The following is a 25,010-nucleotide window of genomic DNA, read 5'->3' as shown; positions in this document are numbered from 1 at the left end:
CATATGGTCTGTTACCCATTAAATATTATTATTAGTTATCGTAACTTTATATTCATGCACCCTAAGTATAGGGAATGGAATTTTATTGTATTCCCTATAATTTATACTCAGGGTATGCTTATGTCATCTACTTCTGAAGGAGCTCATTTAGCTATAGATAATAATCTAAAGTACTGGTATCAGCTGATATCTGATAATAAAGTTAAAAATCTAGATTTCTTAAAACAAGAATTTGATCTAAGAGAAACTTGCTGGTTAGAGGTTCAGATCTTTAGACAACATCTCATTGATAGAATAGATCTAATGTCTATAACAGTTAAAGAATCTATTCCAAAACTGATTGATTACTTGATAATAAATTTACAGCATAAAGTTTCTGATAAAGGTAAACTTTCATATATACATAAAATTATCAGACAAGAAACTTTTACAATGTAGATTCATACTGGAATTATTTCACCTCTATTAATGGGGACCCACCAACTCAACAAGATAAACAATATATATTGGAATCTGCTTATAGAACTACATCTTCCATTGTCTGGAGACTTTATACATGGAAATTTTTACATAGATCTTTTATACACCTTTGATGATGAATAAAATTAATAATAAAGATAATCTATGTAAGAGATGTAATGTAGAAATTAATGCTGACTGGGCTCATATGTTTTATGACTGTATGAAGTTGAAAGAATACTGGAAGTCAATTAATGAATTTTGCAGGCTCTTTTACAGATAATTTCATTATTTTTAAGTCTCTTATATTATTCAACACACCTGTACCTCAATGTGTTAAAAGATTAAGCTTCCCTTGTTATGGTCTATCCTAGCAGTGACTAGGAAATTAATAACTAGAAATTGGATTTCAGATACACCTCCTTCTTTCAATGAATTTAAAATTCTCATGAATATAATGTGTCATATGGAAATAAGCACAATTAGAATGAGAACAACTAGAAAAACATCACATTTTATTGTATGGGATAATTTACAAAATTTGTTAAAAAAATTCTAATTTCAATAGCACAGTATTTTAGTTTAATTAATTGATCTGATTGTAGTGGATGTCTTTGTAAATACTTTAGTTGTTTTGTTGAATATTATAATAATACCTATTTTTAATTATTTGTATAAAATTGTTATGATATTTCTCTTATATGTTAAAACAATAAACTTGTTTTAAAAAAAAAAGAAAGTGTGATTGAGTCTCTGTTATGACACTTTCTTGGGTGTTGGTGCTGTTGAATTGCTGCTATGTTACTGTTCCCTGCAATTTTTTGTGAGCATTGCCTGTATAACGATTTATGCGATGTGTGCCATTTACCAGTGCAAAACATAAAATCATGAAGTGTCATCAGATCTGTGCTATCATTTATCACTTATGTATATTGAGTGTTATTATATTACCATTTACCATTTACATGACTACACAACACATGTATGTCTATTACATGTTTGCAGGTGATAAAACCCTCTCCGATGAGTGCCAAAAACAGTTATTTGTAAAAACGTGTCCCTTTCTGATATGCGTGATGCAACAGGTGTAAAGCTCATTTAATCTTGTGCTTACATGGTGAAATGAAGAATACATCACTGATGTCAGAAAGCATATATAAACCTCTGAATATACATCTCACAAGCAATAACAGCAGTGTATGCATTTATGTATATCATATACACTTCCCTTTGTTGCACTGTAGCTTTATGTTCCTCTCACATCCTTTGTTAGAATGTTAGTTTTTAGTTATGTGCTTATGTTAAGTATTGTCATTGAGATTAATTTTCATTGCATCAATATGGCATGATGGTTAAGGTGTTTACCTTACAGACCCAAGGTGAAGCATTTGATTTTCACAGGGGGTAATTAGCTATGCTTAAGATGGTCCATAAGGACAGTTAGCCTATTACTAATCTTTGAACCTCTAAATGTTTCTTTAACAGTTGAGCACATTTGGCTACAATATATGTGTACAATTTTCCCATCCCCCTCGTTTAATTACTTTTGCAGTACAACCAATGTTATTTGTGTACAATTCCCACATTTCACTTTCCCTGCTTCAGGCTGCTAAAACTATTGCTGGCCATGAAAATGTGCTTGCAAACATGTAGGTGCTATTAGCAGCATGCATGTTCAATTAGCACCATTGCACATTGTGCTAATATTCTTAAACTGTGTAGGCTTAGTGTAATGCAATTCATACATACCTGTTAATTAATCCTAGAGCATTTTACCTCTTGAGTATATTTAACCTCCATTTTAACTTCACTTGAAAAGTATGTGTATGGCACATACTGATAAGCATCTCAAGTGTGTATTGGGAATGCCCTGTTTTCCTGTGGTTCTAGTCTAAAGATGGTGGTGTTTGTGTGAACATAATGACTCTTTAAAGAGCATATGTTCATGTTAAAACACAAAAAAAGTTGAGAAAATATCAAAATTTTGCATTTTAACTATTTCCTTCATAATGTTTCCTCTATTTCAGTAAAACATTTTTCTTTTCTCTTCATCATGTACACTTTGTCTGGCATTATACACTCTGGATTAGCAGTGGTCCCTGGCAATAAAGTACAATTAACTTACTAAGGGAAAAAGTGAAAAATATAAATTTGGCTGCATTCTGTAGCACAAATGAGCATGGTGTTGCTGCACAGAAGTTAGCACTCTGAATGTTACTATATATAAATTCCACCTGTCAGGTAAGTAGGGCCGTGGCACAATATGTACATGAGGTGAACGTAAAGGTATAAGACACAATGTTGTATATGAAATGAATAGGCTAAATGATGTAATACATGCTAAGTATCTGGCCTGTAGTCTGTGTAAATGTATGGTACATAGCTGTGTTTGTTGTAAACTTAACTCTTCTCATTACTAATAATAATATGTGCTATTGTTGTTGCCAGACATTAACTTTTTTTATAGTGTGCTAACACAATAGTAGTAACATGAGTAATGTGGGCATGTCTTATATGCTGGAGAAAGTTTGCCTATGTCACTATTGGTTATTATGCCACTTATAAAATATATTGTTAAAGTAATCGTATGTACTGTGACAAGAATTTGTCCCCTTTCTGAGCAATTGCCATTACATGAAATTCTGGTAATGTCTAACCTAAATGCTACTTGTGGTGGTGTAAGCCGATGTGAAAAGGTTGACATGTTAATGTTATAACAGTTTTGCTCTTTGTATATATATATATCCATTAAATATATTAATTTGGTACTTTTTATTAATTTTTATAATGCTTTTTGTATTTGCACTCTGGTCATCAGTACGCATATGAATTTTACTCTCTAAAGAAAAAATAAAAAAATGTCATTTTGGATGCCTTCTGTAGCACAAACAAGGCTGGCACCAGTGTGCAGCTGTCTGCACTCTGGATAGTACTTAGTGAAGAAAATGCAGCTGTCTTAAAGTTTTCTTTGTGGCACAAGGTATAAGTGCAGTGAGTTTGGAGACAGAAGACAGGTGATACAGGATTTGAATCCAGGTAAATGACTGTTTTAAAGAGAGGGAACTGAATACATAGTTACACACATTTTGTTATATCACCATGTTTCCATTTGAAAATTAGTTATTCTCAATATTGCTAACAAAATGTGATCTGTTGTCTCTCCCCTTTGCCACTATTTGTCACTGCCTACAGTCCTGACAATGTGTGCCAGAAATGAAACTTCTGATATGGCAAGGAGATGTAAGTAGAATGAATGTGTCACTGTAATTCACTTCTTGCTCTGGTCCTGGTAGGTATACCATTTGACTGATGTAATGTTTTTAATGTTTTCCTTTCTTTAATGCCCTTTAAATTTCCTTCCCACTTGGCAGTGCACAGACTTGGTTAACTTCCTAAGGAAAAAAGTGAAAAATGTAATTTTGGATGTCTTCTGCAGTGCAAACAAGCCCGATACCTGTGCATGGTCATCAGCTGTCTAGATAGTACTGCAAGAATGCATTCCAGATGTCAGGTAGCTGTTTTGTGGCACAAGGTATATGTGAAGTGAACTTAAAGAAAGAAAACAGCTGATGAAGGCCTCAAATCTAGTTGAGAGTTTCTTTTGCATGGGGGTCAAAATGTCTTTTGTCACAATATTTTGATTAGGAATGTCACACTACACGCATATGGGTACCACAACTACGTTTATTGCAACAAATGTATCATTGCTGCTTACTATAGAAGCCCAATAAAATGTGTGTAAATTATGTTAAACATGACAATATTTAATCTAGAATACACATGCATAGGTATGATGTATGATAATATTTTTGTTCCAATTCTTATCACTTATCACATATGTGTTTATGACAGTATGACTTCTGACGTATGTATGCAACCTGACCCACATATCATGCAGCTGCATGTACTGGAAATGTAATTATAAACCCAAGTACTGCTTTTACATAGAAATTCTGTCCCATAACTAAGTAATGTCCATATATACAATCGTTTCTGAAATATATCTCCGTTTATTCTCACATTTTTATACCTCCAATTACCATATTAAAAAGTAAGTTTTCCTGAGGCAATGACAGTTGATTAGCAAAGTTTAACATTTTATTATTTCTTTCTCAAGGTTTGATTCCCAGGTAGGCTACTCAATCTTACTAGAACATAAGTCCCAACAGCCCAATATGTCACAAGTTGTGGCAGTTTTCCTCTAAGCACCCATAATTGCAACAAACACCATAAAGAATTTCGGTGTTTAACATTGGTAGACATGTCAATAGTTTGATCATCATACATAGCCACATCTCACTGACATTTTTAACACCTTCTGTGCTTCTTTATGTACTCGGTGCCACTGTGTCAGGCATACCATTACTGTGCTTCCAGTTGTGCAAATGCAGATATCAAGGCTGTGCATCTTTGCACACAAGCTGTTACATGTAAGATTTGAACATTTGTGTAACTCTGCATGAAGCACTAAAGCTACAGGCTACTGCAGGGGAATATACCAAGTCAAAGCATAAGGCTGAGGCTTGGAATAGCTTGGCCAAGGCTGTCTCCAGTACAGGTGCCATTCCAGACACTGAGGAACAATGTCATCACCATTACAATGTCATGAGAAAGCATAAGCAGGACCTTCTGATCTGATGAAAGGATGCAAATCAAACTACAAGCACTCCTCAGGTGAGTAAGAATACTGACCTATCATCAGTCTATAATATGGCATTAATTAGACAGTCAAATCAGTTGTCCATCATGCTTTCAAATATTGATTTTTTTTATTTTCTCCACTGCACAGCTACAGCAGAGATAGCAGAAACCTATGAGACATATAAGGACATACTAATGCACCTCAAACAGGCAATGGGATAAGTATGCATCAGGTCTTAATGCAAGGCAGAGAAGTATTTTCAGTCCATCTCTGCATATCATCTTCATCAGGCACACCTTAAATTTTAAACTAAGCATATATACCTGATCCAATAGCTCTTTGTGATTACATTATGCAGTGATTACATCAGATTAATTGTGTGAGGGTTCAATACACAGAAACATTAGATTTTTTTTCAGAATATTATTTAGAGATATTAACTGCAATACTGTATGACATTAGCAATCACATTTTGGCAAATGTAAGTATTACCTTTTAAAAGCAGATATCTGTTATGACACAGTGAAATATATGTTTCTGTTGGTCATATCATACCATTGTGATTGACAGATTTTATGACACATTAATGATTTTGCATCATATCTGGATATAGCCAAGGTGTAAACAAAGTACTACATCTCTGTGTCAGACCTTGAGGTACAAACCAAAACTAATAACACAAAAGTCCCTCAATGTACTCTTTGAGCCACTACATTGATCTGTGTACAGGATTGCTTAAAAATAAATAGCTGAAGGAGTCATTTTTAGTTCAATTAAAGTCTGTTATTTATTAGATAATAATGAAATAGTTCTATTCCGTAGCAAAATTTTAGGGAGTATTCCACTATCCCCTTATTCCACCTTTACGACAATCTTCTCTGCAACACACTGATGAGGTCATCTTGTGAAAGGTGATTTCTCTCCCTTTAAGTGTGAGACTTTTCCTAGGGGGCTTGTGGATAACAAGGTGTTTACTAGATTGTGTAACTAGGTAGGTGGCTTAAACCTGACAGTGATGAACTTGTGTCTGTGTGGTTCTAGTGTCACATAAATAAAGCTTCAACAACATATGTGCTGTGTTTACTTCCACACAGGAGAAAACTCTGGACACAGCTCCCTCTGCAGTTTATCCCACTTTTTCCACAAACAACATCACAGCAACATATTGATGAGGTCATCATGTCAAAAGTGCTCTGTCTCCCTTTAAGAATCAGGCTTCTCCTGTGGCATTTGTGACTGATACTGTTTTCTCTAGATTGTGCAACTAAACAGGTAGGAAATTTAATTCTCACTGGGAGAGGGAACTTGTGTTGTGTATGGTTGCAATATCAGGCACATGTCGTTTCTTAAACAGATGGGCTGTATGATTTTCCAATCGTGGGAAAAATTTACTCTGAGTGAGGATTCCACCATCCACTATTACCATGATTCTCCTCTCTGCAGCAACTGATCATTATGCCAAAAGTGCACTCTCTCCACTTAAAAGTCAGATTTCTCCTATGATGCTTGTAGCCAATACAGGGTTGCTTAGATTGTGTATCTATTTATGTAGGAGGTTCAGATCTCACATTGGGGAACTTGCAAGTGTGACTGGAATATCAGATATGTGTAGCTTCTTAAATATGCATGCTATATCAACTTCCACTCAGGGGAACATTTTAACACAGGAAAGGATCCCCTTTTCCCACTTTACCACAAACATCTTCTTTGTACCACACTGATGAGGTCTTCATATTAGAAGTTCTCTCTTTACCCTTACAACTCCTCCTTCACCTGTGATGCTTGCAGCTAATTTTGTGTTCTATAGAGTGTGTAATTACATAGGGAGGAGGTGGCTGTGTGTACTGTCATATATAATTGTGTTTGTGATAACACCTCCAGTTAGAAGAGCTATTGTCACTGGCAGATGACTAGCCTATAAGATTATTTCCCCCAGGATCATAGGATCATAGGATCATAGGAGGTTACTAGGCTACCAACCCAGAGGTCATTTCAAGCCTAGCCATTTCATTCCAGTGTAATACCATAGATAGTCTGGTCAGTACTCAGGTTTGCATTTATTAATGACTGCCCATGCCCTGAGGGTGGTTGGTGCCCAGGTTCTTTTTGAACAGTGTCATAAAGGAGGGGTGCTCTGCTTTACATGAATTAGTAGCCCATTCCAAAGACACAGGGAGACAAATATTTCCCTCCAGCATATCCAATTCAAGCTGCAGGCTATATTTAGGTCCCTGGAATGGGTAGGCCTAGTCCCGTTTGATTTATGGATGTGCAGGAAATTTATTAGGTTTGGGTCAGAGATTGCTCTGCAGCCAGGCATAAGTCTCCCCTAAGAATTCTATACAAAACTGAGTATAATGATAGGGAATTTAGTAGGTCTATGTAACCCACTTGCTGGAGTTCCTTGATCTTCTTAGTTAGAAACCTCTGAGTGTTCTCCAATTGTTGCAGGTGCTTTGTATGGTACATGCTGAAAGGGGCATTATACTCACTTATGGGCCTGATTAGTGATGAGCATAGGGGAGTTATAACTTTCTTTGCTCTAGAGGTAATGCCTTTAATAATCAGGTGTGCTGCCTAGAAAGCGTTCCTTACTACAGTAGGCATATGATGGTCAAAGTTAAGGTCACAGTCAACTTGTGATCCCAGCTCTCCTACTATTTTACAGGTACTTAGGGTATTGTACTTAATTTGATAGTGTGAAGGGACATTGTTTTTACTGCAGGGAAGCTTTATGCATTTATTTGCATTCAGTTTGAGACCGAAACTAAGACACCAGTTGTTGGTCTGTATAATACCTTTCTGAAGAATACTGACATCATTTGTGATTCAGTAATTGCAGCCAGTTTGCAGTCATCCACAGACTTGGTCAGCCACAGCCCCTTAGTTTTGGCATAAACTTCTGAGAAGTATGTACCAAAACGTAGGGGGCTCAGCAGTAACCCTTGTGGCACCCCGCTGGTGACAGGTGTGCTGGTTGATATGGAGTCACCTATTTTGAGAGTGTTTGACTGGTTTGTAAGCCAGCTGGCAACTTATCTTACAACAAAGGGGTTTACATTCAGTTTGCTAAGTTTAATGGTAATACCTGCATGTGGGATTGTGTCAAAGGCCTTTGCCAAGTCAAGGTATGCTGCGTGCAGATATTTGCCCTCGTCAATGGCCCTGCTTAAATTTTCTAAGAAATCCACCAGGTTTAACAGGCACAATCTGCCCTTACCAAAGCTGACTTGGTTCTGGGGGTTGCCTTTGTATTTATTTATGAAGTCCATGATGATATGCTCCATGGTTTTACAGAAGAAGTTGGTCAGACGTATGGGTCTATAATTCCCTGGATCTGTTGCTAAGCAACCTTTGTGGAGGGGAATAACTGTTGCTGTTCTCCATTCCACAGGAACAAAACCAGTGGTTAGGCTGTGATTGAAAAGGGTACCTAATGGTGGTGCTAGTTCATGTTTTAGTTTTTTGGAAAACAGTCTGGGGTGCTATCTGGTCCTATACAGGCTGTGTTTTTTGCCTTAGACAAGGCTTTAATGACCTGCTCTTCAGATACGTAGGGTGAGGGTTAGTCATTGGCAAGGTTTATGGTAGGTTTGGAGAGGATAAGGGAGTGAAATTTTTGCCAAATCTGTCTGCAGGTTTGCTATCTCTGCAGGATCAGTGTGTGCGATACCATTAGTCACTAGTGTGGCACATGCTTTGGTCCCACCTTTTAAGCTACGTACATAGCTGTAAAAGGCCTTATGATTATCCTTGGCTGTTATTACTAAGTTTTTCTCAAAGTTACCATTAGAGGATTTGCCTGTTGAGGCTGAGGAGGGTGCTTTTCCATTGCTGGTGTCTCACCTTAGTTTTCTTAGACAGACACTTTTTGCATTTGTTGTAAAGTTCATTGATGTTGGATGCCCACAGGGTGGATTTTTTTTTTTGGGGGGGGCATATTGCTTATATCATGATATAAAAAATAAACTGCATCAGAGATCTCATATGAGCTATCCTATGGCATTGGCTGTTGGTAATATGCTTTCTATGATTATGTAAGCATAGAGGGAGGAGGTTTGAAGCCAGAAATGACTGACTACTGCGCATGTGTTTTTGTCTCTCATCCTGTGTAGAACATAGGTTCATAGGTAGGTACTAGGCTATTGGCCCTAGGGCCTATGTAAGCCTAGCCAACAAGGTTCCCTGGATTTCACCACCCATGGATGTTATTTACCTGTCCCCCTGTCTAGCAGGGCCACCATTGTGATTCCTGGGGTGAATTTCCTATTACCCATCCACTCATCAAGATTTTTCTTGAAGAGTGATAGTGACAAACTCTGCTTGACATAGATGGGTAGTTTGTTCCAGAGTATGTGAAGTCTCTGGGACAGGGATCTTTCCTTCCAGCATGTTCTGTTAATTGTGGTGACAAGTTTTAGGTCTCTAGAGCATGTGGCTCTGAGGGATTGGGATTTCTTTAGATGAAACATGTCCAGCAGTTCAGGGCTTGACATAGCTTTGCATGTTAGGCAGAGATCACCTCAGAGTAGCCGATATGCTATAGAGTAAAGCCAGAGTGTTTTGAGGTGGTCAGCATAGGTTAGCTGTTTGAGTCCCAACATCCTCTTTGTGAGGTATTTTTGTCACCTTTCTAGCTGCTGCAGATGCCTTGTAAGGCACATTCCAAATGGGGCATTGTACTCTATAATGGGTCTGATGAGAGCTGAGTAGAGGGGGACACAGACTTCTTTTTTTCTGGATGAGAACGTTTTCATGATGAGGTGTGCTATGTAGAAGGATTTCCTGACTACTGTGGTGATGTGATTATCAAAGGAGATGCTACTGTCCACTAGAGTCCCAAGGTCTCTTATCACACCTTCAATGTTAAGTCGGCTACCACTTATGTGGTAGTTCATGGGTACAGGGTTTTTACTAAAGGGGATGACAATGCATTCTTTGGCACTGAGCTTGAAGCCATGGCTCTGACACCAGACATCAGTCTCAGTGAGGCCCTTTTGCAAGGTGTCCACATCTGTTGGGGACTCAACTATGTCACCCAATTTGCAGTCATCTGCGAACTTTGTCAGCCAGAGGCCCACTGTGTTGGCCTGTACTTCAGAGAAGTAGATCCCAAACAGGAGGGGACCCATGACTGAACCCTGTGGTACTCCACTTGTCACAGGTTTGGAGTCAGATTTGAAGTCAGCAATTTTTACAGTGTGGGTTTGTCTGTGAACCAGTTGGCAACCCATCTTGTGATGTAAGGATTTATACCCATCTTGGTGAGTTTATTTATGATGCCAGAATGGGGGATGGTTTCAAAAGCCTTGGTGAGGTCGAGATAGGCAGTTTGGACTGCCTTACTCTCATCCATGGCTTTGGTGACTGCTTCAAAGAAGTCGACCAGGTTCAGGAGACATGATCTGCTCTTCACAAATCCGAACTTGGTGGAGTCCAGAGTTTGGAGGTTATCAATATCCTTGTTTATGAGTTCCACGATAATAAGTTCCATGGCCTTCCAGGCTCATCAGGCTAATAGGGTGATAGTTCCTGGGGTCCGTGGTGGCTCCCTCTTTGTGGAGTGGTACAACTGTTGCCATGTGCCATTCAGTCAGTACAAAGCCATTCGAGAGGCTATGATTGAACATGGTGCTTAGGTGGGGGGCTTGTTTGTTCTGAATCTCAGACAGAATGCAGCCAGGGATATTTTCCTGTCCCATGGATGCTGTGTTCTTGGCTTTCGATAGCACAGTTTTCACCTGGCCAGTTGTGATTGCAGGGACATTGCATTCTTCCAGAATGGATATGGGCCCTTTAGGAGCTTCTAATGCAGGTAGCTGTGTGGTGCTACTGTGCTCTTCAACCACCCACATGCATTTTTATATGAACATCAACATTTTAAATAAGAGTGATGTTATCCATTCAAATGTGTGCAGGCAATGTTCTGTACCTTGTGATAGGTAGTCTGTTCAAATTAAGAAATTACTCCTAAGACTCAATTCTGTCATGCGTGTGTGAATGTGCAGGTGTCATCCAGCAATCTGCTGGTTGCATGTATAGCTAGATATTCCTATTTCAACAATTTATGCCCATTTTTCAGAGAGATATGCTTTATTGCATAATGATGATGCTATGGGATGCAATTTGTCTTTCTCATGAGAAATACTAAGGATTTTCCTGAGTTGTGAAGACATGAGACAATGTTCTGTATGATGTTGCCTTAGTAAGGTATGTGTTTGAATATGTGATTATTCATACATTGTGCATGATTGCCATCTCACATGACAGTGATGACTGCATTAGACCTCATACATATTTGGGTGGGTTTATATCAGATTATCAAGTTTTCTGAGACTGGAACTTCGTATCATTAAGACCATATATTCATCTTTCTGAAAACATGAATGAATCAAAAAGAAATATATGCTTTTGTACAGGTCAAGCCCCCCTGCACCCCCCAACCCCTGCAAGTTATATATACAGTTATATATACCAACTCTGAGATTACATTACATTCGGGAAAGGGCTAGTTCCATGACCCCCACTGTACCACAATCTCCATACAAATGCTTCAAGATTTTGGATAGTGGAACATACGGTCTAGACCATACGAAGTTTGAGTTTCTGAAAGCTTGATAATCTGACATAAACCCATTTAGGTAATCCTAGTAGCAGGCAATGCTGTGTGAAAAAGACACATATAGCAACAGTCTTTTAAAGAAATTGCAGGCACACATATCCATTGCAGCAATAGCATGATGTCACGGCTTCAAATACCCAAATATCTGACAACTGTAGCACCACTTGCACCCCCATTTATTCTTAAATTTGTTATGTAATATATAATAATATAATACATTTACTGATAAACAAGAAGTTTTGTTCACATCATATGCTCATGCTTCCCAGCACCATTTAATGGCCACCAACACTGCTTCTGACCATACAACAATGCATGGAAACGTAAGCACAATGAGCAGCATGCATGCTCAATGACCATATGCTAATGTGCTGTATTTCTGCTTTGTATGAAGCCTACACAGTTGTTAATGAATCCTAGGGATTATGTCTCTAAATGCCCAGATGACATAAAAACATTCCTCTTGTAATTAAGAACAGCCATAAAATCTCTGATTTGTAAATACATTATTATTTTAAAAGTCATCTTGAAAACCATATATGTTTATATTATTTATTTTAATTTTTTTTCAGTGTCTTAACCCATTCCTTTATTATGGCATCTGTACCTCCAGTATATAATCCTAAGGGATTGATGTGGTAGCGGTAGACTCAATTCCATAATGGAGGTGAAATCAATCACAAGTAATAATTTATTCTGCATAGGATATTTGTGGAATGGGCACACACCTGTCAAATTCCAAAACACAATCGCTGCACCTAACAGAGTTAAAATACTTCACAGTACTTTGCCAACACTTTCAGAAAAGTACTCAGCAGAGACCATTTGTGCTGCAACATAACTTTTAATACTGATTGCAGTTTACATAGCAATCCTGTGGATTCCACAAATATCAATTTAAAAAATAATGCAAGCTGCATTTATGCATTTGGGTAGGCAGAAGGAAGATCTGCCAATGCACCTCCAAAAAAAAGAAGCCAATCTGATGGTCCCCTGCCATAAACAAACTTTACAACAAAAGGAGGAAACTGTTGCAACAAAGCGGAAAATCTCAGGATGCACAAACCTCCCTTACCAGCCTCAGTAAGAAGCTGAGATCCCTCATAAAATCCTCCAAAGCTAGTTATGAAAATAAAATTGCCAAAGATTCCAAAGACAACCACAAAGCATTCTATATTTATGTCAAGAATCTAATTGGCAATGCCCATATCTGCTCTGAGCTACAACAGAAGGGCATTAAATATACTGATTCCAAGGATATTGCCAATATCCTGGCAGATCGATTCAGTGCCAAGTTCACCCCTCCTCTCACCCCCTAAAGGGCCCATCTCAATACCAAAAGATTGCCAAATTCTGGTAATAATTGCCACACAGATAAAAACCACACTCTCCAAAGCTAAGAATACAGAATCCATGTGACCAGACGACATCCTGGGTTGTGTACTACATGAACTACAAAATGAACTGGCACCTCACCTAAGTGCCATGTTTAATCATAGCCTCACCTCAGGCTTCATGCCCACTGAGAGGCACACAGCTACAGTTATGCCATTCCACAAGGGGGGATCCACCCTGGATCCTGGGAGCTACCTCCCCATCAGTCTGATTAGCCTGGTCTGCAAGGCCATGGAATGTATTATCATGGAACCTATAAACAAAGACATTGGCAACCTTCAAACACTGGACCCCACCCAGTTTGGGTTTGTGAAGGGCCAATCTTATCTCCGGAACCTGATTGACTTCTTTGAAACAGTCTCCAGAGCTGTGTACGAGGGTAAGGTGGTCCACACAACCTATCTGGACCTCACCAAGGCCTTCAATAAAATCTCCCACTCTGTAATCATAGATAAACTTATTAAGCTGGGCATTAATCCCTACATCACTCGATGGGTTGCCAACTGGCTTACTGAGAAAATCCATGCTGTAAAAGTAGCCAACTCCAAATCCAGTTCCAGACAAGTGGCAAGTGGAGCACCTCAGGGTTCAGTCCTGAGACTGCTCTTGTTTGGCATCTACTTCTCTGAAGTACATGCCAATACTAAGGGACTCTAGCTAACAAAGCTCACAGATGACTGCAAACAGGGAGCCATTATTGAATCCCCAAATGATGTGGATACTCTACAAAAGGGTCTTACAGAAAATAATGCTTGGTACCAGAGCCATGGGCTCAAGCTCAATGCCAAAAAATGTATAGTTATCCCCACTGGGAAAAAACATGTACCCATGAATTGCCACATAGGTGGCAGTACACTAAACACCTAAAGTGTGATAAGAGACTTAGGGACACAGGTGGACAATGGCCTCACCTTCGATAACCACATCGTCACAACAGTCAGAAAATCCTTCTATGTGGCACACCTCATCACTAAGGGCTTTTCATCCAGAAAAAAGGAGGTCATTGTCCCACTGTACTCATCCCTCATTAGACCCATTATAGAATACAATGCCCTGTTTGGTATGTACCTCTCAAGACATCTGCAACATCTGGAAAGGCCACAGAAATACCTCATTAAAAGAATCACAGGCCTAAAGCAGATGTCTCATGCTGACCGTCTAAAAAAACTCCAGCTATACTCTGTCGCATATTGTCTACTCAGAGGTGATCTCTGCTTAACATACAAAGCCATGTCAAACCCAGAGCTGTTGGACATACTACACTTAAAGAAATTCCAATCCCTCAGACTCACATGCTCCAGGGATCTATACCTTGTCATCACAATAAACAAAACATGCAGGATGGATAGGTTCCTGACCCAAAGGCTCCCCAGACTCTGGAATAGACTGCCCATACATGTCAAGCAAAGTGCCTCTTTGGTACTCTTCAAAAGGAACCTTGTCAATTGGATGGGAGATAGGAAAGTCACCCCATGGATCATGTCAGTCACCCTGCTAGACAGAGGTCCAGGGAAGTAAATATTGTGGAAAGAAATAGCCAGGGAATTGTTATGACTAGGCTTGTATAGGCCCTAGGGCCAATAGCCTAGTTCCAGCTTATGAAGCTATGAACCTATATGAAGGCAGCTAGCAAGGCGAAGAGCAAGGCTGCAGTTAAGCTAGCTCTCTGACTAGGAAATCATCAATAGATATGTAAAAAAACAAAATCAAGAAGATTAAATGTACTATTTGAAGAAGATTAAACGTGCTATTTGGACTGCTACATCTGTCTTTGCCTCTGTACACTTGTTTTTTGTTTTTTATCAATAGATATGGATTAGACAGAAATTTGGGGAAGGCAGTTTTCAGGATGTGTACACCCAACATGTCGGCGTATAGTCTGCAGGATAACCCAATGCCAGCAGAAACTAAAGTGTGCTGGTTTCTGGGTATACTGACCTGTGAGATATCTCAGTGGTATATGGTAGATGCTGTAAGATTGTCCCAGACAGCTACCAGTCACATTCTAAGACAGTTTCTGGCAGTAAATAATGTAATGCATCCACTTTGCAAAAACACACAGGGAGCACAGAACTGCCATGGAATACTTGTATGCCATTGCTAATTTCAAGTCACCAGTAAGCCAGAAACCACAAACTGAAGAAAACCAGATCAAAAGGCAGGAAATTTGAATACTCCAGTGATGTACAAAAATGCAAAATCCAATGTTCTAAGTCCATTTATCCATGGAAAACGCACTTTATTTAATCAAAACACATATATAATTAGCACTTTCATTTCTTCCATAAGAAACTCCTTCAGACAGTTAAAAAAAGCAGTCCATGTTTAAGTACCTTCAATTAGTGATGACTTGATACAAAAAGCACACCCCTCATAATTTCAACCAATGAAAACAAATCTCTGCATGCATATTTATGAATATTTATAGACATTAATAACTAGCCATGAATATTTTAAAACTTTTAAAAAACATAAACCATAAAATGTTCTGAGAGCCACTTTCCAACATGGGAAGATACCTAACAGGCTACTACTTGGTAAATACAGGACCCCAGTTATGAAGAAGGGAGCATTCATACTTTCCCACATTAACCAGGTAGACTAGATATGTTTGTTTGTCTCCTAATAATAGATGACTAAGGTTATCCACTTGACCCTTAGCTGTTGGTGCCACACAGAGCCCCATCAATGCCTGCTGAGGATGCATGCAACAAAGTGCACACTGTGGCAGGGAACACCACTAAGCAAGTGTTTGGCATGCTCAAAGCATGATTCAGATGTTGGGATGCATCTAGGGTGCATTCCAGTATACACCTGTGAAGGCATCAAAGATGGTCAATGTGTGTGCCATGCTGCACAACATGATAACAGCAAAATGCATAAAACATACCAGGCTTGCAACATCACACCTAGTCAGCACTCTAATGCATATGTATGTATGTACAACAACATAAATCTGCATGATTAACACATATGTGCAAGTCAAAACAAATATCATGACCAGGCACTAAACATTGGCCATGGAACATGCAGTATATTATTTGTTAAAGCCAACGAGGTATACAGTTGTATGTGTGTATATATGGAAATGCACACATGAGAGGAAATGCTCAGCATAGACTATCAATGTCATGGTTGGAAATGGAAATGCATGTATAGTTGTGTGGAACAAGTGTGCAGTACCATACTAATAAAGCCACAGTTGTCACTTGTATGCAATATGAAGTTTACCTATACATGCCATAATGGCAAATATGAAATGTGTACCTTATAGTTCAGTGTTGAACAAATAACATGATATGTTCATATGGAAAAATATGTTTGCCATATATCAAGTAGTACTATATGTTAAAATGTTCATGCATGCTGAGCTTCATGTGTAACAATGACTATTTATTTAAACAATGACAATTACAGGTATGCATAACACATCATTATTACAGTTGCTAATGTAAAATAAATTATCATAGAACCACTGAGATCACAAATTTGAGGAACAACCTACAGATGTATTACTCGGTGGTCAGCACAGCAGTAATCATTGACACAGGGTTAGCATGAGTCAGGAGAACATGCATTGGATAAACTGCTGCTGAGACTCTAATAAGTCTAATGTGCCCATGCTTATGGCTCACATCCAATCTTGGATGCACCTACCATGTCTGGGAGCACTTTGCCCATGGTGCATTACCAATGGGAAGGATGTGGTAACATCTACAGTATGGAACATGGTGTGGGCAGGAATGCTACTGTAGTATGTCTGGGTGGACATCACTGCTGGTATCTGAGAGGTATGACCACCAGTAGATATCCATGCTCATTGCAGCACAGACATTGACATGCTATGGCCATGAGTGGTTCTACTGAGACTGGTTCTGCCTCTCCCCACTGGTGGCAATCTGATAATCAGGGTCAGAGCATGTAATACCCAGTTTTAACATATATTGTATTATGAAATATTCTAACACTGCAATAACAAAGCTTTCTACAAAATGTGCAATAGATGCCATGCTTTTATGCTGAGCAGACAATGCTGCGATAACCTCAGCATGTCTGCTCTCCTGGCCTTCATGTAGCATACGCAACTGGTGTGCTATGATTTGTAGAATGAATAAGTGCACATAGGTCATTTCCATGTCATCACTGAAAATGTTCATGTATCTCTAACAGTAAGTGTACACCCTATTATACATGTTCACACACATAGCTGCACTCCCACATGCAGACCAAGGGGCATTATGACTCTTTTATGGGGAAAAGTCATTAACACTTCCAAAATTAACATCATATATCTCAACTTGGAATGATAAAAAATCTGGGCAAAGGCCCATGAAAAATAGGTACAATTGGCCAAAAATCTGTACTGTACACTGATTAACACAATATGTACATACATAATTATGTAACCCCACCCACGCCAATGGAATTATGAAATACCAGCTTTTAAACATAAACTGAAGAACAGACAAAATAGTGATGATACAGTAATGATAATAACCTCTGTATATGTTTATGTATGGCCAAGCATCTCTCTTAGCCTAATTTTGTATGTTTTGTTCAAATCATATGGTGATTGGCTATAGGTATTATATCATATAGGTGATAGAACAGGTAGAGGCTAGGCTTATGCTTATAATGCACTGCAGTTTTGTTTATATTTGAGACTGTCACCTTGCCTCCTGTATAACAGCTACATAGGTAAAAGAACAGCATGTAAAATATCTAATGTAACACAAAATCTGAGTCTCATTCTGTTGTCTTTTAAATGAGGGATCCCTTTAGGAAGGGAAATATGGACATTAGAGTTCACAAAGCAGTGTGTGCAAGGATGAGAATAAATAAACTGAAAAAATGGGGTTTATATCTGTCTGTCGAAATGGCTGAATATCGAATACCAGATGTTCAAACTGTAAAGTTCGAACACTGGTAATGGCGAAGCCACGGCCCGCCAAATTATTTCCCAGGGAAAGAATTCAGTGGGCCATTTCTGTGCCTTTGTGAGTATCAGGACTGTGGTGGGATGTTACGGGTCAGGTTCAGGTAAGTGTGCGATTGTGTGGATGTTAGGGTTAGGGCACGGGTTAGGTGAGTTAGGGTTAGGGCGTGGGTGAGGTGGGTGTGTGATAGTGAAAGACTTTAGGGTTAGGGCGGGATAGGTGAGTTAGGGTTAGGGTGCGGGTCAGGTGAGTGTGCGATAGTGACGGACCTTAGGGTTAGGGTTTGGGTTAAGGTAAGTGGATAGCTAGTAGTTTATTTACAGTTTAGTGTAGGGTTGGATGTAGGATTTTGAGTGTATGTGTGTGTGGATTGATGTTGTTTTGGTGTGTTTGTGTTGCGTGTGTGCTTCTTGGAACAGCGATTTTTTTCCCTGGGAAAAAAAATCGCTGTTTTAAGACTTCAATGTTTTTTCAGTTCGTGGTTTGAAGTTCGAACTTATGGTGTTCGAACTTCAGATGTTTCGATGAACTGATATAGACCCGAAAAAATGTAAATAATTACAGTCCATAACTGCAAAAGACCAGATGATGAGTAACTCAGCAATACTAACCTCAGATAAATTAATGCAGAGTAAGTAATTTTCATTTTTCATTGATAAAGTCTGGCAATAATGCACACAGTCTGTACTTAAAAGGATTATGGATCAGTGCAGCTGCAGCAAAATGTGTCTTGCAGGTTTCTGCCTGTCAGCAACAAGGTCCAAAGTTCAATCCTGTCCACCAGTTAGTGAACTCATACACTCAGCACAGCAGTTTTTCTTCTACAGAACTTGTGCTATTCCTAAAACATTGGCCATTGGCTATTACATGCTCATTGCAGGAAAGGAACTGAAAACAATCTATCACAATAATACAAAATGTCTTTTATCTAGTTTGTTAGTGATAGAGAGAGACACAAACACACATTGCATCTTTAATATTATATACTACCTACAACATAAAAGAACAAATCTGTGCAAATGTTTTTAACAGCTATTCACAGAAATACCTACATCAGTGAATTCTGTGCACCTCTTATTAATAGCCTTAGTTGTTTGCATGAATTTTGAGATTGCACTTTTGCAGCACATCTTTTCTCACAGACTAAAAGGCACTGTGCTGCTGTCTGGTGTATATTTAAAAATGCAGATTATTTATGTCTTTTACTCTATTACTTTTTGTGGCCAACAACTGTCAACATTCTTGAATCTTGAAGGTTATTGTCTCCTATTAATATTCCATAAATCAAAAGGTAATACACGTGTATTGTAGGTTTCTACTATGTGGATGTTACTTTCTCAGCACAGCAACTACTTGTTATAGCTGCCCATACCTCTCAATCTCTTAGAGCAAGAAACCTAGACAAAGCCACAAATAATGGGGGAACAAAACAAAGTCACAAAAATAGGGACATTTTTTAAATTCTTCTGTTCCAAACTTAGAATGTTGATAAAATAACAGATTTTGCAAAACATGAATTTTCTGAAGGCTGAAGTCTGAAAATCAAATGTAATGTCTGCTGCCTTATTGCCTTTCATTGCATATTCTATCTGGACATTCTGCAAAAAATCTAGTGTTGAATTTGGGCTATCCTACCTATGCTATGGTGAATATCTAGCCGCTTTCTTTTCTTTTACCTGGAGGAGCCAGAGGAAGTGAAGACAAATGTTCTCATTCATCTTTTCTCTCTTGACTGTGTGTACTGAGAGTTAGACACTGGGCAGACCTGTCGGACTCTGCAGCTCAACTGCTGTACTTAAGTAGTAACAGCTCAGTTGATGGTTGCTCCGTAATTAATTTAAAACAAAAAAAACAGCTCAAGACTCGAGAGAGAGTCTTCTGCCACTGCTCCGTTCATTGGTCTGCCTGACACTATTGTCACTGTGTGTGCTGCTGACTGCTGCACTGCCTCCTAATGTAATCCAGGCTTAATTCCACAATCCACACACTTGCAAGTGCAACCACGCCATGTACAGAAAAGGTAAACAGAGAGGGTACACACCCTTTGAGCCCTCAGCCAAATTCTGACAGGCTGGCAGTATGCCTCAGGAAGTTGACATCATTGTACATGCCCCTGCTTGTGATGATGTCAGCAACAAGTCTTCACCAAAAAAAAAAAAAAAAAAATGGGAAATTCGGAAATGGAAGGGACTACTCAGGAATTCGTGGCACCCCATTATTTTGTCCTCAATATCAGTAAATACCAAGGAATTCTGTACAGTTGAGAGGTATCTTAACATGGAACAGCAAGTCACAGTAATCATCAGGTGCATTATCTGATAGCCCCAAATTATCAGAATGCATGGCCTCATTATCCCCAGAATCAGCCTCTGGACCATGAACCATATGACTGTCCCTCACTCGGTTGGATAATGAACTGAATCCAGTGCCCCTTGTGCCACTGGCCATACTGTCATACTGAGGCACATCTCATCCATCCTCAGGATCAGTGGGCAGGCTACTGGAGGAGGAGGCAGACAGTGGATGTGCTGAAAATAAATACAGATAACACATATGGTATGCTGGTACATAAGTGAAAGAAAATGTAATAAGACCATCACAGATGTAGAAATGTCTACATGCAATTAATAATACTGCAGATCCTGACTTACCAGGTCGACATTACTGTGGGTGTAGCAGGGATTCTGTGGGTGTAGCATAAACCATATAATGCAGACAACAAACTGTTCAGTCACATAGCAGACAATTATGAATTTGAGTATAAGAACAAAGACACAGGAATACATACCTGACATGTTCTCCTCAGACTCCACAACTGATGGTGAGGATGAAAATGTCCCTGTGATGTAAAAAGAGACACGAAAACAATACATCATTCTTAATATAATACATGCTGTCTGGTACATTTTGAAAAGATTTATGATTCGATATATATAATACAGAGAAAGTACTGGATGGCCAATGTGCTTGCACAGAACACACATGTCTTGCACAATGTAGAACTAACAACTTACTCATAATGCTCACATATGTTAACACTTTGCAAATATATATAAGGTGCAGCTGGTATTACCATGTCTGTGCTCTAAGGTTAATGCAAGGAAAAGGCAGTGCAAAGTAGACTCTAATGTAAAGGAAAACAAAACAAATGGGTAAATTAAAACATCACTGTCAAAAGCAGACATATGCTGCAAAAGTCTAAAGCAAGAATAATTGCCTACAAATACCCATACTGGAATGGCGACAACTGCATCTTGATGTCACAGTACCACTGCAATGCAAAACAACATCATTATAATGGATCATGTTACACTAATATACATGGCAAAGTACAAGATATCTATGCAGCCTTGCCAGGTTTGTCATCATCAGAGGGAGCAATATGTCTGCGAAATCTCCTAAAACCTTTGGGTTATAATGGAACATAAGCATTGGTTAACCACACAATCAAGGCTGATAACATGCACATCCTAGCAATGGATGCTGCTCTCCTCATATCCCTATAGAGACACATACCTGATGTGTATGACAGAAGTATTGCAGACAATGGTCATGTGCAATGCAACACAATATCATTAAAAAGAACTGAAATGTAATAACATATAACAATACATTATATATAGTGAATAATGTATGAGGTGTCAACTCATCTGATGAGATTCCATCCCCTACATGTAATGTCATATCTGTAGCTTATAATGGAACATATATAATATGTAATAAGTAAGTACAATAGCATCAGAAGAACCACCATTAGCAGCTATCATGAGTGGCATAGATATGTATAGATAAATGTACCTGATGGATGTTGCAGAGCAGATGATGTTGATTCCCCCAAACCAATTAATAAGTTATCACACATGAGGATGACATTATGAAATATGCATTGCACAAATAATATAACATAGTACTAGGCTTACTGGGTGGCTCTGAGGAACAGAGCTCTTCCCATATATGACAATGCTGAGATGCCATGAAAGGTAAATGACATATATCACATTTGAATGCTTGTCTGTGATTGATGCTTACAATAGGCTGTGTTGTTTGTGAGTGGTGGACATAGCCATACATACTGGCACACCTGTCTCAGTTTCTCTCCAGGTATTCTCTGATCTTGTCAGCTGCAGTTGTGTGAGGCAAGAAATGTGGTGATGCCATCCAGGGGAGGTAATGGTGGGCCACCACTAGTATTATTCCCATCCCTTTCATTGTGGTGGTGTCTGTTGGCTGCATGGAGGATCATGTCAGAACAACAGCATCAACAGGCCTCCCTGAGTGGTTGTGACAATCCAGAGCATTCACCATATTGGTGATGTCTCTCCAAACCTGATTTCTCCATAGAATATCACCCATCCAAGCAAATTGTGACCATGTTGTTGCAGTGCCTCTAATATAATGTCATTTTTCCCTATTGAAAAAATTACCCATATGGTTTGTACCCTTCATCTGTAGAGAAAATAAATTGGAAGTTCGAATAATATGCAAATGACATGCACATACATACATAATTGTATTGCCTATATTGAGATGCCAACAGACATGTGCCTTAAAATATTATTTAAAATAATTACTTCATGTGATAAAATTATTGACAGAAAAGCATATGGGACATTTACATTATGTATCAAGTGGTCAACATCATAAATCCTAAAGCCACATGTGTGAAAGCGAGTGCCATTTTCCAAATGCAGCTATATACGTGTGCAGTTGTGGAATATGACTCCAAATCAGCCAGAATGTAAGACTATAGGCCACTTGTGCAACCACTTTACTACCACAACAGCTGTCATATAGCACTTGTGGGCACAGTCATATACCTAGGCAAATTGGCATAGCACTTAACCATGTGAGGTACATCACAACAATGTATGCAGTCAATACAAAAGTATTTGGACAGTAATTCCATATAACTTATTTATGTAACATATATTTATGTGTGTTAAAATACTTACATAAACATGAACATCTTAGCATGCAGGATTACTGTTTACTACAGCAAATCATACAGATGTATCACACTCACCGTAGAGTGTCACAAGCAAAATAATTGAGGAAGGATTTATCAATGATTATCTGCAAATCATACTTTGCACATAAACATTCCAGACAACTCAATATAATCACATTTTCTGCAAATATACACAGCCAAGCAACTAAGTAAACTTGGCAGATATCAGTAGCTTCCGTCCATATCCGGAGTTCACCAGGGTGTTTATGTTCCTCTTAACCATACACCTGCATGTTTATACAATAAACTTGACCATCAGAGGCATGTATCTAGTTCATTAATATTCTGGAAGGCTAACCCAACTCTAATTCTTTCCAGATGCTTTAACACAGCAAAATATAACAGTTGAAGCATACACACAGGGTAATATTAGTAAGTTCAACATAAAACATTACTCTAGAAGGTGTATAGTAGCAACTTACAACATTACAGCTTACCTGCTTACCTTTATATCTGTGAAGTAACTATATCTAATAGTGAAGCAGTTCATAGCAAGCAGGTATTAAATACCATTTGTGCCATACATAATTAATGAGCTTCATTAGCATACAATGTTGTGGAATCACCAAATCGAACCTCCAAGTAAATTCTCAAATCTCAGCACATTTTTCTACAGTGCTCAGCAGAAGTATCCAATAGGTAACAGTGATTGTGTATCTCTGGAACATGTGCCCAATGACAGCCAATAAAATCATGCCACCATATATGCGCCACATTTAAACTGTGATACTGACACATATCAGATTATAGCCTTGCTATCTGCAAACTGAGTGGTACCTCAGTGGGCATTTTCCTCTGAGTACCTATACCAAGGCCAATAAAAACTTCATCAAAGATGTCAATGGAGATGAGACTTTGGCATGTCTGAGTGCCAAACTGCACCAAGGAGAAGACAATGTGGATGTTCAGTGTCTATGCTGGACATGCTAAGAGGATATGTGTACACCAGAGGAACTTCGCTTTGATCAACATATGAAACCGGATAAAAATGGAGCACTGACAATGTCCTGAAATCTACTGGACCGGTGTGCAGGTCTGCCACCTCTGCGATGTTATTCACCAGAGGAACACACAAGATCTTCAGCAAAGGGTCACAGAGGTCCAGTACCAGCAACCTGATGCCTACAGTAAATTGCATGCTCCATACTTCAGATTCTTCATAACCATAATCATATATGCATGTGTTAAGCATATGTGTTTAGGTGATGCATTATATTTCAAGTGTATTCCATGAATATTAGTAATATTAATTTTAGTTTACATGGAAGAATAATACGTTTTCATCTTTAAATTCTGTATTCACATATTGATGTTTCCTGAAGTTAACCGTAAATATGCTGGGCTAGTCTAAACATTATGCAGGACTATCAGTTATACCTATGTATTAATGCAGACTTCACACATACGACTAATACTGTTATTCATTAATTTATGGGCTTAAAAAATCAAAAGGACTGTGGCGATGATGATTAGCTTAAATGGATAAACAGTCTAGCAGTGTAAATGTCATTTCCCTATTTCCCAGTGTGTGGGTTCAAATCTCTGTAGAACATACATTTCAATCAAATGTTGGCAGTAGTATATTAAATATTGCACATCACATATGGAAGATGTTTTTGGTCACTTATATATTATATTTTACACATCCAGCCTAGCCATTGTACATTGACACCTATAGCACTTAGGCTACAGATGACTATGTATTTTTCCATTATCCACAAAGCTTCTAGAAAACATCATATAGTATACTTCAGCTAATAATGATGTATGCGTGCTTGATTTAAAATGTTGATTAATACATACATACATACATACATATGTCACCTTATGTTTTCACTTTCATAACATTTTCTTATACTCCATTACTTCTTTCATCAACTTAATAAATCTAAGAACAATGCAGGTCATCATGACTGAAACATGTCTTCTATTCAAAGTGCAAGAAGT

This window comes from Protopterus annectens, chromosome 4.part1 (genome assembly GCF_019279795.1).
Source record: "Protopterus annectens isolate FY-2018-M chromosome 4.part1, PAN1.0, whole genome shotgun sequence".
NCBI lineage: Eukaryota > Metazoa > Chordata > Ceratodontiformes > Protopteridae > Protopterus > Protopterus annectens.
Note: the sequence above shows the minus strand (reverse complement) of the source record.